We start from the raw sequence: 9,428 nt of genomic DNA, 5'->3' as shown, positions 1-9,428 counted from the left end.
TTAATAGTAAAAAAAAAATTGACGAGTTTGGTCCGCCAACCTGCCAGCCCGCTGTTAGGCGGGGGCGGGTTGAGGTTTCAAGACCGCTTCATTAGGCGGGGCGGAACGGGTCAACCCGCCAAAAGGCTGGCTTTTAGCGGGATGGAGCGGGGCCGACTTCCCCGCTTGCCACCCTAGTAGCAACGACGACAGCGGCGACAGGAGAATGTTGGAGGGCCGACGAAAGTGGGAGAGGATTAGAGAGAGTGGGCTGCAGAGGGTGAAGCGAGAGGAGGCGGCGTGGGCTGCAGAGGGGCTGCCAGCTGCGGCGGGGATGACGGAGGCGGGGATAGGGTTAGAGAGGGTGGGAGAAGAGAGGGTAGAGAAGAGAGAAATTGGAGGATCTTCACGATGATGTATCATTTTCAAGACTGTTATCCTACTCTAAACTTATTGTGCCTCTCGGTCTGCCCTCCTTGAGTAAAAGTAATATTCTCTTTAATGAATTTATCGCGTTTGGCAACTCATTAGTCAACACACTTCTTTGGTAATTGGCAGAAAGGGCTGATGTTTAACATTCTGATTGTTTACTAATTTAGCTGGTTTGATGTTTCCACAGTCTTGAATTTTATGTAAACTATGCTTTTAGTGTTGATACAATTTGCCTCACTGATAGTGTCGATGTTGGCTTGCAGAAACATGGCTAGTACTGTTATTCACTTCTTTTGAACCTTTTTTTCATATAATTTCACAGGTAAAGTTTCTAAATTCCTCCGCATTGAAGATGAGAAACATTACCACTCAAGTGCAATTTATGCTGCTGCACTACACTCCATTAATCTTTCTTTTAGAATGGATCCAGTTAGTCTTATTGATGCATGTGCATCTTTAGTAGTTTTTAGTTATTATTTCTTTAAATAGTGGTTGTGATTTAGTGCTTCTATTAGAAATTTTATGCTTTTAATCTATGTTATTAACATTTCTTTTCTTAAATTCAAGATAAAGAGTATCCTTGCTTTAATTAAGATTTTTGGTGTTTTGATCAATGTTGTTTGAAGTTGTTTTGTACTTTGATAAGTCTAGGAAATGAAACAAAAATCAAAAGAATAAAGGAGAAAGCCAAGGACACGCTTTGAAAGAAATGACACGCTTTAAAAGCTTAGGATACAATTTTTCAAATTCAAAAGTTAAACCTGAAAGCTTTGCCGTCCAATGTGGTGATCCTGGCATCCAACGGCATTCGTGCGTACGCACAATTATTCAAATAAGTGAAAACATGCATACGCATGCCTCCATGCGTACGCACAAGTGATGATTTCAGCAATGTCATGCGTACACATGACCCCCGTTTCATGTCTCATGCCAGTTTTGTGATGTCCCACGCTAAAGCAAAACAGAAGCATCATTTGGGCCATGAAATTGGAGCAATATTGCAGGCGTTCCATGTCCCTTACATGGCGTACCACGACAAGTAAACAGAGGCCAATTTGGGTAGTCTTTGAAAAGCAAATGTCATTAAACCTCAACTTCAATTTCCTCATTCATTACTCTACTCTCCAAACTTTCAAATGGATCAAGCCCAAAAAGCCAAATTCAATTTAATCTTGAATTTAATGTAATTTGAATTTCATTTGAATTTATAATTTAGATAGGTTATAAATTGAGGAAGAAGGGCACACTTTGGGGGATCTCACTCTCAATTCTCTTCGTCCATTATTCTCCTATTCTTACCTTTCACATTTTGTAAGCCATGAGTGGCTAATTTCCTTTTTCATTGGAGAAAAAGAGCTCTATTGAATTTAATGGATCAATTGTGATTTACTCTTCATCTTCAATTTATCTTCGTTCTTCATTCTAAGGATTCAAATCTATTGAGAGATAGTTTGAATCTCACTTAAATTCTCTGAAAACTTGAAAGAGGGATCATATAATTGAGCTTGAAGATCTTTCTCCCAACTCTTGTGAATTTGGATTTGGAATTGATATGTGACATGTAATCAACCCATAACTTGATTCATGAAATTGTGTGGCTCTAAATCAGAGACCAATCTTCATCTCTTCTCATGAGCAATTAGATCAAGATATTGGCAATTGATCAAGTTAAGAAAGATTGAATTATCAACATATTAGAATTTAATCACTTATGATTTGCCAAGAGATCAATGATTACATGATTGAAGTGGAGATGAAAAGCTATTTGATCCAGAGAATTCAATATATTTGCACCCAAATTATCTTCCCTTATTCTTTTATTCCATTTCTTTATTAATTGCTTTCAATTAATGCTCATTTACATTGCTTTCTTTACATTCTTGCAATTTACTTTTCCAATATTTACATTCTAGCGATTTAAATTCTCAATAATTTACATTTATACTCTTTATTTTCAAGTCATTTTTTACTTCCATTTACTTATTGCTTAAGGACCCGTTTAGAAAACTTCAAAAGTAACTTTTTTGAGCTTTTGACTTATGAAAAGTAGTAGTATTAATGTCTGGTGTAATTTTCAAAATCAAATTGCAGCTTTCTAAGAAGCTATTTAGGAGCTTATAGAGAAGTTAAAAAAAATTGACTTCTCTCATTATGCTACTACTTTTTATTATATTTCTATAAAATAAGTACTTTTAGAACTAAAAATCCAAACACAAAATAACTTATTTATAAGCTACTTTTAATATAGTCATTTATTGTTTAAGTTATTTTTTCAAAAGTAGCTTAGTTAAGTTGCTTACTCAAATTGGACCTAAGTCATTTACATTTCACGTTTCTATTATCAATTGTTCATCATCATACTGTGAATTGCTTGACTAGAATACTCAATCAATCATTGTTTGATTAATTCCTTAATCCTCGTGGGATCGACACTCACTCACCATGAGTTTATTACTTGGTACAACTCGGTGCACTTTCCGGTAGTTATGCAAAATTATAAAATCTCATATCAAGTTTTGACGCCATTGTTGGGGATTAACGGTACTTAATAAACTACCGGTTGATTGATTATCTAGATTAGGAACCTTTTCTTTCTTGTTTTAGTCATTTATTTGATTTTACTTTTTCGTTTCTTTAGACCTTTAATTGTTTGTGTTATTGCCTAACTTGGAATTTCTTTCAAATTCTCTTTTCTTTTATTATTTTCTTTGTGTACATGCGAGAAAATCAAGAAGAGGAACCTCTCCTCTTTGATTCTGAAATTGAAAGAACTCTCTGGAGGATAAGAAAAGAGGCAAGAAACAAAAAAGTGCTAGAAGAAGGTGAGGGAGTCTCAGACACAATTATGGCAGAACCTCACAACAACAATGAACCCAATAGTGCTCCACATGCTAGGAAGACATTAGGATCATATACTACTCCTGATCCGGGAAATTGTGGGAGTAGTATTTTGACTCCAAATGTCAATGCCAACAATTTTGAACTTAAGTCTTAATTTATCACTCTTATTCAACACAATTGTCAATTTGGAGGAAGCCCCTAGAGGACCCAAACCAACACATTTCAAGCTTCATCCGAATTTGTGATACGGTGAAAGCAAATGGAGTGTCAGCTAAAACATATAGACTCCTCTTGTTTCTATTCTCTCTTAGAGATAGAGCCGCACAATGGTTAGAGTCATACCCAAAAGAAAGCATTGTCACATGGGAAGACATAGTTAGCAAGTTTTTAACTAAGCTCTTTCCACTTCAAAGATTGATAAAATTGAGAACAGAGGTGCAAACTTTTAGGCAACTTGAAAGAGAATCTTTATATGAGACTTGGGAAAGATACAAAGAGATATTGAGGAGATGTCCACCAAGTATGTTTGTGGATTGGGTCCAACTACAAATCTTCTAAGATGGAATCACTCAAATCTTGAGAAATTCATTGGATAATTCATCAGGGGGATCATTATACATGAACACTCCTAGTGAAGCTTTGGAACTCATTGACATTGTTGCAAATAATCAATACCTCTACTCTTCAGAGAGGAATATAAACACAAAAGGAGGAGTGATGGAACTAGAAACTCTTGATGCTCTTGTGACCCAAAATAAAATTATGTCTCAACAACTCTCCACACTCACTAAACAAATGAGAGGAATGCAAGTATCTGCCATCAACACACAAAACTCATTGTATGACGTGAATGGAGAGAATCAATTTGGTAAAAATTTTGACTCATTCAATACTAATCAATCATAAGTAGAGCAAGTCAATTTTATGGAAAACTCCTCCAAGACACAACAAAATAATCCATACTCCAAAATATATAATCTTGGATGGAGGAACCATCCTAATTTTGGGTGAAAAAAATAACAAAACCAAAACCAAAGAAGCCACAATTTCAACCATGCAAACAATTCTTACTTCTAACCAAACACTCAAAACCACTTCCAAAATTCACAAAACACCCCTTTCAATTCTTCAGACAATTCTCACCAACCATAACCACAACCCACATAACCTTCTCAAGATTCCTAAAGACTCTCTAATATTGAACTTATCCTAGAAAAATTTATGGAAGAAACAAGGTCTAATTTCCAAAATCAAAATACTTCACTCAAAAAATTGGAAATATGACGAGCGGATAATTTATACCCTTTTTGGCATTGTTTTTACATAGTTTTTAGTATGTTTTAGTTACTTTTTATTATATTTTTATTAGTTTCAAAAATCACATTTCTGGACTTTACTATGAGTTTGTGTATTTTTCTGTGATTTCAGGTATTTTTTGGCTGAAATTGAGGGACCTGAGCAAAAATCTAATTCAGTGGCTGAAAAAGGACTGCAAATGTTGTTGAATTCTGACCCTGCTGCACTCGAAATAGATTTTCTAGAGTTACAGAAGCCCAATTGGCATGCTCTTAATTGCATTGGAAAGTAGACATCCTGGGCTTTCCAGCAATATTTAATAGTCTATACTTTGCTTGAGATTTGATGGCCCAAACTGGCGCCCAAAGCCAGCCTAAAACTTTCTGGCATAAAACGCCCAAACTGGCACCAGAATTGGAGTTAAACGCCCAAACTGGCACCAGAATTGGAGTTAAACGCCCAAACTGGCACTCAAGCTGGCGTTTAACTCCAGAAACAGCCTATGCACGTGTAAAGCTCAATGCTCAGCCCAAGCACACACCAAGTGGGCCCCAGAAGTGGATTTCTGCACTATCTGCACTTAGTTACTCATTTTCTGTAAACCTAAGTTACTAGTTTAGTATAAATAGCACTTTTTACTATTGTATTCATATCGCTAGACGTTTAGTCCTTAGACCTTTGGAATGGAGGCTGGCCTCACGGCCATGCCTAGACCTCTTTCACTTATGTATTTTCTATGGTGGAGTTTCTACACCCCATAGATTAAGGTGTGGAGCTTTGCTGTTCTTCATGAATTAATACAAGTACTATTATTTTTCTATTCAATTCATGCCTACTTCTTCTCCAAGATATACTCTCGTACTTAATTCAGTTAAGTCAAAATGAAGGGGTGACCCGTGACAATCACCCAATCTTTATTACTCGCTTAGCCAAGATCTGCGTGCCTGACAACCATAAAGCGGTCTACATGATGTTCAACGTAGTCATTGGACGACAGCTGGAGTATATTCTCTTGGATATCTAATACACAGACCGAGTCCGTAAGATAGTATCTTCGTGGTATAGGCTAGAATAATTGGCAGCATTCCTGGGATCCGGAAAGTCTAAACCTTGTCTGTGGTATTTCGAGTAGGATCTAGGAAGGGATGACTATGATGAGTTTCAAACCTACGAATATTGGGCGCAGTGACAGTGTGCAAAAGGATCAATAGATTCTATTTCGACGCTATTGGGAACCGACAGATGATTAGCCATGCGGTAGTTGTACCTGGTATTTTTCATCCGAAACGAGAAATCCGACAGTTGATTAGCCGTGCAGAAACCATAGAGGACCATTTTCACTGAGAGGATCCTACAGCTTGCCATGGAAGGAAGTAACGCATGGTTGGAAGAAGGTAATAGGAAAGCAGAGGTTCAGAAGCAACAAAGCATCTCCAGACGCTTATCTAAAATTCCCACCAATAAATTACATAAGTACCTTTATCTTATTTTATATTTTATTTATCTTTTAATTATTAAAACCCCATAACCAATTGAATTCGCCTGACTGAGATTTACAAGGATGATCATAGCTTGCTTCAAGCTGACAATCTCCGTGGGATCGACCCTTACTCACGTAAGGTTTATTACTTGGACGACCCAGTGCACTTGCTGGTTAGTTGTGCAGAGATGTGAAAAGTGTGAATCACGATTTTCGCGCACCAAAATACAAATTGGCCAAATTACTCAACAATTAGAAAAATCCACTAACACTTTTTCAAGTGACACTGAGGTCAATCTAAGGGAGGAATGCAATCATGTTGAGAAGTGGGAGAGTTGTGGAGAAAGAAGTCACTAATTATGAAGTGCATAATGAAAAAGCTTCAAAAGAGGAATTGAGGAGCAAAAGCAAGAACAAGAAGCCTCCACACAAAGTAACACCGCAATGAAGAAAGAAGCAATAGAAGCGGACAAACCAAAAATTCCATATCCTCCAAGATTCAAGGGAGATATTAAAGAGAAGCAATACTCCAAATTTCTAGAGGTATTCAAGATACTCCACATCAATATTCCTTTTATAGAAGCACTTGAACAAATGCCAATGTATGCCAAGTTTACGAAGGAATTATTATCAAAGAAGAGATCCTTGAAAGGAGGACAAACTATGGTCATGACTAAGGAGTGTAGTGCCATAATAAAAAAGGACTTGCCAAAGAAGAAGGATTCAGGGAGCTTCCAAATCCTCTGTACCATTGGAAACATATTGAAAGAGTATTATATGACCTTGGTGCAAGCATCAACTTAATGCCTCTCTCTGTGATGAAGAAACTCCAAATCTATGAATTAAAACTAACAAAAATTACTCTTCAATTGGCTGACAGATCAATGAATCAAGCACATGGGGTTGTGGAAAATGTTTTGGTGAAAGTGAAAAAACTCTTCCTCCCAACTGAATTTGTCATCCTTGATACAGAGGAAGACTACAACACTCACCATTATTTTGTGGAGGCCCTTTTTGGCTACTGACAGAACTTTGATTGATGTTAAAAAGGGAGAATTGATACTAATAGTGCATGATGAATACTTGGTGTTCCATGTTTTCAAAACCATGCATGAGTCCAATCATGAGGAGAATTGTATGAAGATTAACTCCAAGAATCTAAATTTGAAGGAGGCACCCAATGAATCACTTCAAAAGCTACTACTCCCATGCTTGAAAGAGAGCAAAGAAGTAGGAGTGAAACAACAAGCTGAAAGGATCATTGGAGCCAAAGAGAATTACAACCAAAGCCTTCATTTGTGACAACCAACAAGATTCCTCCTGACATTGAGCTTAGGATTGGCATTGAGTGTGAACCACCACCAGCAAAAGGGGAAGAAAATACTCTAAACAAAGTATCCAGAGGGTGAAAAAATAAAAAAATTCCTACTGAAAACTTTTCACCAGAAAATAAGATGATGCTAGTTTACCAACCAAGGGAGCCTTCTTTACATTTTTCTGGACATTACACAATCAACAAGATTCTTTTTCTTGAGCATGTTGAGATCATCAAAAAAGACACTCGAATGAAGTTCACAGTGAGAGGAGGAGAAATTGAGGCACTGTGATCATCATCCACCATAACAAGAATCAACCATCAAACTAGTGATATTAAAAAAGTGCTTGTTGGGAGACAACCCAACCATAGTATCTTTTGATTTTGTTGTTAATTCTTAGTTTTTATTAATCTTCTGTTTTTACTGTTAAAGGATGCATGCATAAAGAAAATTAGTATTTAGGAACCAAGGTTTTTAACCAAATGAGAGGCTAAGTTGAGGTGTTCCTCAACCATGCAATAAGAAAAATAAGTTGATGTTTGAGTGGATGAGCAATGCATTTCATGAAAAATGGTTTGGTGAAAGAATTTTGTCTTTTGGGTTCAAGCAGGAAACAAATTTGGTATTGGAGCATGCATGCAATGTAACAATGCAGTGTTAGAATGACATTCATATATATATTAACGGTGAGTTCTTTGGTGGCATGGTTTTGGATGGCTAAGAATACCTATATGTTGACTGGCAAATAACTTTGCAACATATGGCATGTATGTCAATCCGTAGAACAGTGTACTAAAGGAAGAGTGTGGTAAACCACAAACATTAATTGCATGTCATGCATGCAATGTAACAGTGCAGTGTTAATTTTTTAATTCTCATGGAATCTACACTCACTCATAGTGAGTTTATTCACCTACTACACCTGCATCTTCTGTCTCCGGGGCTGTTGATCTTCATGGAGTCATACAAATGTTATCGGGACAAGAAAGGCAGAATCTGGTGTCAGTTCCGGACGTTGCCATACCAGCGCCTAATTTATCTGGTACATGTGATGTGAAGTTGTGAACTACTTTTTATTCAATCTTGATAGAACTTTATTTCATTGGTCTTATTCTTGTAATTCAGGGGAGCAGAATGAACTATCTTTGTTGGAAAATTTGCATCCATTGACTCCTCAAATAGCAGAGGATGTTGAAGACACGCAGGCAGTTGAATGCATGACAGTCAACGGAACTCATGCATCAGGTGTCGTCTATGAAAGGTTACTTCATTCTCTTCCTCCTCTCACCTTTCTTCCTCTCTGTTCTGTTTTTTTTTTTTTTTCCCTCTTGTCCGTGTCTTCCGAAACAATACTGTCCAACTTAAACTGGATGAAGTAAGCATAATCGATTTTCAGTATATTCTCTGCATCTCAGCTCAACTTCATCAATGAGTAAGACTTATTGTGAACATGATTGTGATGTTGACTTCCTATTTCATTATCTGTTTTCCTCTTCTGTTGCTTCCCTAGGTTGACTTCCGATTCGGATTAGAACACATACGTTGTTCTTTTAGAGAAGCCAAGTGAAGAAACGTTTATAACTTTGTAAGGTCATTGCATTGGATAGTAATGATTAGAACTGTGCCTTTCTAGCTGTTTATAGCGCTATGCCTTTGGGCGATCAATTTCCCAACGTACATAGTTTTTACTATCTTAATTTCCTTCATTTTACCCGTTTATTTGTGTCTTGGGGGTTTTACTCACATGTATCCCACTATCCCTCTATCAAGGTAACCATGGTGGATTATTTGAGATCTTGCTATGACACACCGTTGCAAAATTGTTTAACACCGATTATATTGCACTTGATTTGTGTTGTCTTTTAATATATGTGTCGTAATAGTAGTGGCAGTAGTAGTACTTTTGATTTCGCTCTTTCATAATTCATACTACTCAGCTCGGAATTTATGTAAATTGTCATCATGTCACTGGTGTGTGGTTCAAGTATTACATTGTTATAAAGATTCTATTCCCATGGAAATTAAAGATACCCAAGAGGAAGGTGGAAATTGAAATGATGGTATTTTAAAATTCTTAGGAATTA

Source organism: Arachis ipaensis, chromosome B05, assembly GCF_000816755.2.
Source record: "Arachis ipaensis cultivar K30076 chromosome B05, Araip1.1, whole genome shotgun sequence".
NCBI lineage: Eukaryota > Viridiplantae > Streptophyta > Magnoliopsida > Fabales > Fabaceae > Arachis > Arachis ipaensis.
The sequence above is the reverse complement of the archived record's forward strand: the minus strand, read 5'-3'. Positions refer to the sequence as shown.